This window comes from Halichoerus grypus, chromosome X (genome assembly GCF_964656455.1).
Source record: "Halichoerus grypus chromosome X, mHalGry1.hap1.1, whole genome shotgun sequence".
Taxonomy (NCBI): domain Eukaryota; kingdom Metazoa; phylum Chordata; class Mammalia; order Carnivora; family Phocidae; genus Halichoerus; species Halichoerus grypus.
In genome coordinates, this window is record NC_135727.1 from 57,688,925 (window position 1) to 57,695,888 (window position 6,964).

At 40.7% G+C, this 6,964-nt stretch overlaps 1 pseudogene; it reads left to right on the forward strand.

Annotated features, from left to right (window-relative positions):
- The first annotated feature begins 1,347 nt into the window (after positions 1–1,347).
- LOC118523904 (thymocyte nuclear protein 1 pseudogene) lies at positions 1,348–2,180 on the forward strand (annotated as a pseudogene).
- The last annotated feature ends 4,784 nt before the right edge of the window (positions 2,181–6,964 follow it).

The following is a 6,964-nucleotide window of genomic DNA, read 5'->3' on the forward strand; positions in this document are numbered from 1 at the left end:
GTTATATCACTCTAGTATTCAAATCTCTCTCTGCTCCATCTTCATATCACTTTTTTTCTCTATGTGTATCAACTCTCATTCTGACTCCCTCTTTAAGGATACATGCAATTGCATTTAAGGCCCACCAGGATAATTTCATCATCTCAAAATCATAAACTGAACCAAGTCTGCAAAGTGCATTTTTCTAAGTAAGGTAACATTTACAAGTTCCAGGGATTAAGACCTGGTACTTTTGGGTGTCTATTATTCAGTCTACTACATCATCTATTTCTGGATTAGAGAGAGAGATTGAGAGAGAGAGAGAGACAGAAGGTTGAAAGCTCAGAACATCTACTGATCTGTAGGTGCTTCGGGAGGGTGAGCCCCCAGCATGTGTAGACCTCCCCTTTGCAGATTCTGTTAATGTGTCTTGGGATACAAGATAGTAGGTATTATAAATGTTATAAAATGAATTGTGGTCTACCCAAATTCATATGCTGAAGCTCTAACTCCTAATGTAACTGTATGTGGAGATAGGGTTTTTAATGAAGTAATTAAGGTAAACTAGGTCATAAGGTTGGGCCCATAATACAATAGGACTACTGTCCTTATAAGAGAAGGAAGAGATACCAGGAGCATGTGAACACAGAGAGAAGGCCATGTGAGGACACAAAAAGAAGGTAGCCATCTGCAAGCCAAGGAGAGAGACCAACCCTGCTGATACCTTGATCCTGGACTTCCAGCCTCCAGAACTATGAGAAAATAAGTTTCTGTTGTTTAAGCTATCCAAGCTGTGGTATTTGTTATGGCAGCAAGAGCAGGAGGCATGTCTAAAATTCAGTTCCAAGTTGTTCATTTTGCACCAGTCTAAAATCTCTCTTTTGTTCCAAATTGCTAATAAAGGATTTCTTTGCTATACATTGCTCATATGATAACTTTGGGAGAAAGTCAAAAGAAATAATCAGAGTTCCCTGAGTGGCTGGGTGTCAAACAGAAAAAAAAGAGAAAAACTGTTAGATTAGTGAAAGCAGGAACTCAGAAACAGTTGTGATTATGAGACCATAATTCCCAGCAGATTCATGGAAATTACAGGAGGAGCACTGGACTTCTTCAAAATGAGTGCTAGAGGACTTGTGCCAAAATTAAGGAAATCTCAAAGCACAGGGTAATATCAGCTGACATCTGGGTAGCATATGTAAATTGCCCAGTATAGTGTCTAATGTTTAATAATCATCCAGAAAATAATGGTTTATTTTCCCCTTCCTCTTATCAGTACTAAAAAGGATAGGTGGGGGTGTCTAAGAGTTGAAATAAAACAAAGTTTTCAATAAGTTATGAGTGGATTGTCCGGCGCCTGGGTGGGGTTCTGTCTGTGGAGTCGTGAAATCAGTGGCTCGGGAGAATGGTGAATGAATGAGAGAAGGATCAGGGAGAGAACCGAGGAGACTTTAGCGCAGTCCCTGCAGGGAAACCATGCTGAAACCCCGGAAGAGGCTCGCCGGGGCTGCTGGGCCTGCTGGGCCGGCTGGGCCAGACAATAAGCGGCCAGCAGGAAAACGTACCAAGACTAAGAACCCAGTAGGGGCATCAGCTACAATGGGTAATTCTACCCCTGAGAAGACTTCAGCCTCTAAAAACTGTGGGAAGAATCTAAGCAGTTACTGGCTGATGAAGTCCGAGCCAGAAAGCCGACTAGATAAAGGTGTAGATGTGAAGTTCAACATTGAGGATCTTAAAGCACAGCCCAAGCAGACAGCATGCTGGGATGGTGTTCGCAACTACCAGTCCCGGAACTTCCTTCGAGCCATGCAGCTGGAGCAAGAAGCGTTCTTCTACCATAGCAACTGCAAAGAGCCAGGCATCGCAGGACTTGTGAAGATTGTGAAGGAGGCTTAACCAGACCACACAGTTTGAGAAAAACAATCCCCATTATGACCCATCCAGCAAAGAAGACAACCCCAAATGGTCCATGGTGGATGTACAGTTTGTTCGGATGATGAAGCGTTACATTACCCTGGCTGAGCTCAAAACCCATTACCAAACTCACAAAACCACTGGAGGCCCCTTAAAAAATATGGCTATCTTCACTCGCCAGAGATTCTCAATTCAGCCCCTGACTCCAGAGGAGTTTGATTTTATTTTGAGCCTGGAAGAAAAGGAGCCAAGTTAACTGGGACACTGTTGCTGGAATGGGCAAGCCATTATTCCAAAGAAGTCAAGCTTTTATAAGACAAAAGGTGTGCGGCAGTTTGCGTGTTATGTTCACCTGGGGTTGTGTACATAGGTGGTTTTCATGTACTTTTTCCAATAAAACATTAATATAAAAAAAGTTATGAGTGGATTAATATCAAACCTAATCCTTTGTAGAGTCACTAATACTCTAGTGTTCACAAAGCAAAATAAATACTATCTGTAAAAATAGTAAGATACAGAGACCCCAAAAAGGCAGTGTGAACATTTTGTAGATTTTAGGGAAACTAGCAGAAGAAAAATAATAGTCTCTTTTTGTCATGGTAATTAGAAACCCCAAATTTAAAAATCATCCAAAAACCATAAAATTAAGGTCTGCCACTGAAAAATTTTCCAGACTTTTTCTGTTTTCAATAGCACAGCTCCATACCACTGGGAAGAAGTAGGAATGTGCTTTTTCCTAATTTGGCAGAGCATGAAACATCTCCAAAAATAATATGAATTAATCATATGCATTTAGATTCTTTGAAGTTTAGCAACCATGAAAGCACCACAAATTTACAGACTGTGGAAGTCAATAACAGATTCCAGAAGCCTCAGGTCTTCTCCAGAGTTCTTTTGAATGAAAATACATGTGTAGTATTTCATATGAAGAATGACAGGCCAGGATTTGGAAAATGTTTCTCTAGCAAAGCCTCAGCAAATCACAGCTGGTATGCCCAGAACCCCCCAAAAATGTCAGTACAGGTAATTGAGCGCTTCATAAGAGACTAGGTCCTCTTTGGGATGTCACTCAGCACTTCTACCATTTCAAATGTTCTGCCTGTTCCCCATCCCCATCTCCACAGAAGTAGAAATCCTTCCAGCTATTCCTAAGTGAAGTTTTATTACAGAGCAGAAAATTATGATGAGCACCTCCAACATAATTACTGATAAGAGTGAAGTTTCCTAACTAAGTCATTCCCTCTGAAGGGGTGAAGTAAATTCTATTTCTTTATGCTTACTTTTGAAAATTATTTCAGAACTGCTGAAGGCAGCAAAAAGACCACTTGCACTTGGGAAGCTCATATTTCCTCAATACTTAGATTTCTCATTTGACCAAAATCAGTTCTACAGTGGCCCCCTAGTTTAGTATCATAATTGGTTGATTGCAGATATTGCAGCTGACACAAGAATGAAGTTTCCAGCAGGCATGGTGAAAGGACTCCTCCAAGACTGAAACATTGCATGAAAAAAAATTGCATTGGAAAGCAACTCTATAAAAATAAACTTTAAAGATGCTTAGAACTTTTATCATGGAAAGATATTTAAGATATAAGTGGGAAAAAAAACCCAGAGAACCATGAATAATATAATCCCATTTTATTCAAAAATGTCTATTTATTTGTGCAGCATATACACGCATGCACACACACACACACACACACACACACAAAACATCTGGAAGTACATATACCAAATTGCTGATACAGGTAATCTCTTGGTTAAGTAACTATTGGGGATTTCTTTTGCTTATTTGTATTTTCTGTATTTCAATAATGAGCATGGATTATGCATACAATAGAATAGTAATCATATTTTTAAAGAAAGAAATTCAGCTATTCAAATCCACTTCCCATCTCAGATTCTGGGTTTTGCTACAAAATTTATGAATGTTTTTCTATAAGATTTGCATATCTTTTTCCACAGAGATGCACATTGTCAAGCCCTTGTCTCCTTTCCCCACTTAAAAAAATAAATTTGGTTGTTCATTTAAAAAATATTCACTGAAGACCTACTTTACCTTCTTAGTCAAAGAAATGGACTACTCTCCCTACCCTCATTGCCTTAAATATGGGATTTTTTTAATGGACTTTTGTTTTACTTAGCAGGATAGGTTGATGCAACAATTACTTTGAGAGATTTGTCCCAGTCTCTAGAAGAATGGTTTTGTTTCGAGTTTTGAAGTAAAAGAGAGGCATTGATCTCTGGGAAAAGACAGGTCTTTTGAGGTTGGAGTGGTGTCTTTCAATATGATAACTAACATTGATTAAACATGTTCCAGGCACTTTACATGATTTATTTCATATAATTCTCAAAATAATGCTTTTGAGTTAAGTACAATTGTTCCTATTTTCTAGGTTAGAAATTGAGCACTTACTCTATGCTTTTCTTACCATGTTCAGTAAGCACCAGATGGGGACCAAGAAACATTGGACTTAATTTCCAACAACTGTAGGAACAAATGCCTATCTCAGTGTGCTCTGTGAGACAGTCCAATTAAATCATCCCAATTTCCCAGCTGAGGAAACATATAAAGAGGACACTGCTGTACAATTAGAGAAGCAAAGAAAAGAAAATAATTGATTCAAATAAATTTGAAGAATTGTATAACATGGACAAATACCAGTTTGCAAAGTGTAAGTAGGGTCTCTAAACATAGCCAAATATAAATAAGAAAATTTAAAATGCTCTGATACAGTATTAACTTACATGCCTTATCCTCAAAATAATACTTTTGAGGTAAGTACAATTGTTTCCTATTTTCCAGGTTGGGAATTGAGGCTTAGAGAGGTTAAGTGACTTGGTAAATAAAATAAAATGAGAAAGAACAAAATAAGATACATAATAATAATAAAAATCTAACAAAATTTTATTTATTTTTTTAAGATTTTCTTTATTTATTTGACAGACAGCGAGAGAGCACAAGCAGGGGGAGCAGCAGAGGGAGAAGGAGAAGCAGGCTCCCTGCTGATCAGGGCGCCCAATGCGGGGCTCAATCCCAGGACCCCGGGATCATGACCTGAGCTGAAGGCAGACACTTAACGACTGAGCCACCCAGGTGCCCCACAAAATTTTAAATATAAAAATAGAGAGATGACATCATCAAGATGGAGGGCTAGGAAGTCCCAATGCTTGTCTCTCCCACAAAAACTACAAAAAAATAAACTACAGAATGACAAAAACAATTGTAGGAAGCTCTGGACTACAACGAGGAAGCAGCAGATAGACTGTGGAACTTAAAAACTGAAGATAACAGCATAAAAAAGTATAGGAAACACTTGACTTGTATCATCCCAGCCCCCAGTCCAGAGAAACTTGGCATCAGGGAGGATCCCCTTGGAAAAATTTCACCCCATTGGGAAAAGGCAAGCAATAGAGCCCCAACAAGCCTCATTATCATGGATGTTTGAAGCCTTCACAACTGAGGACTCTTAATGTCTTCATCAATGCTGAACACAGATGATGGAGTTGACAGGAATCCCTGTTGCTTTATCTTCTCCCTGGGGCTGTAGCTGTAGCTGTGGTGAAGCCTACTTCTGGGAGCCTGAGCTGCTGTTGTGATCAGCTCTCTGGGATAAGGACACTACAGTGCCTTGCCATCTACAGGACTAGAGCTGCCACAGCTCTGCACTCTGTCTCTGGGTTCCAAATTGTAGCTTTGATCCACTGTAACAAGGCTGTACTGCTGCTGCATTGCATCCCAACCCCAGGTATTAAGTCAGGGGTATGACCTGCTATTACTGGAGCCACACAGCTATTGCTTTTCATCCCATCCCCAGTGTGCTGTCAACATGCAACTTTAATGAGTCATCATTGGGCCAAATTACCATTGTTCTGTGACTGCCCCCTGGGTCCTAAATCATAGCTTTGACCTACCATCACTAGACTGCTCTACTGCAACTCTATGCCCTGTCCCGAGGGTTATAAGTCCCAGCTTTGACCTATCATCACCAGGGCCAAGCTGCTGCTGTTCTATGGCTGCCCCTTGGGGTCAGAGTCAGACTTTGACCCACCATCCCCAGGGTGTACTTCTATTGCACCCTGAGCCCAAGTCACCCTTCCACCTTGTCATCACATAGTCTTTGTCACTGCTGCATTCTCACCACCCCACCCCCCAGGCTGAGTTACTTTGGTGAGACCCAGAGACCCAGGCACCAGTTCCATGGGAGATCTGTACATGTTTGCACCTCAGACACTGGTACCATTGTTATAGCAAGTGGACAAGTGCTCCAGGACCAAGGGGTTGTGGTAGTTCCATGTGTATCTGATTCCCAAACTGCAAGTCTGTAGTCACTTAGAATGCAAGCACACAAGATCTGGTGCCAAGAGGTATCTCCTCAGCTAGAACTTCCTCCCACAGGCTAAAAAGGAAAACAGGAAGACCCCAGTAGCCTTTGCTTCTGAGGACCCAGTAAGCCTAGCCACCATTGCCACAAGCAGGATCTCTGCAGTCTTCATTGAGTTGACCTCAGCTGATGGAGATTCACAGAGACTACAGCACCATGCCCTCCCAGGAACCAGAGACTGCATTACACAGCCAGTGTCCTGCACCCATGTTCAAGTGGAGGTCTTTGCCCACCAAAACCAGTTTGAGGGGCTGAAAGAAGTATCTGCTCATTCAAATGTTCAGACATCAATTCAAAGCCATTAGAAACATGAAAAAGCAAGGAAATGTGACACCACCAAAGGGACACAATAATTTCTCAGTAACTGACCCCAAAGAAATGGAAATCTGAGAGTTACATGAAAAAGAATTTAAAATAATTATTTTAAGGAAGTTCAGTGAGATGCAATAGAACACAGATAGAGGAAAATCCATAGTTTTTCACAATGGCTGCACCAATTTACATTCCTACCAACAGTGCACTAGGGTTCCTTCTTCACATCCTTGCCAACACTTGTTGTTTCTTGTCTTTTAGATTCTAGCCATTCTGACAGGTGTGAGGTGATATCTCATTGTGGTTTTGATTTGCATTTCCCTGATGATTAATCATGTTAAGCATCTTTTCATATGTCTTTGGCCATTTCTATG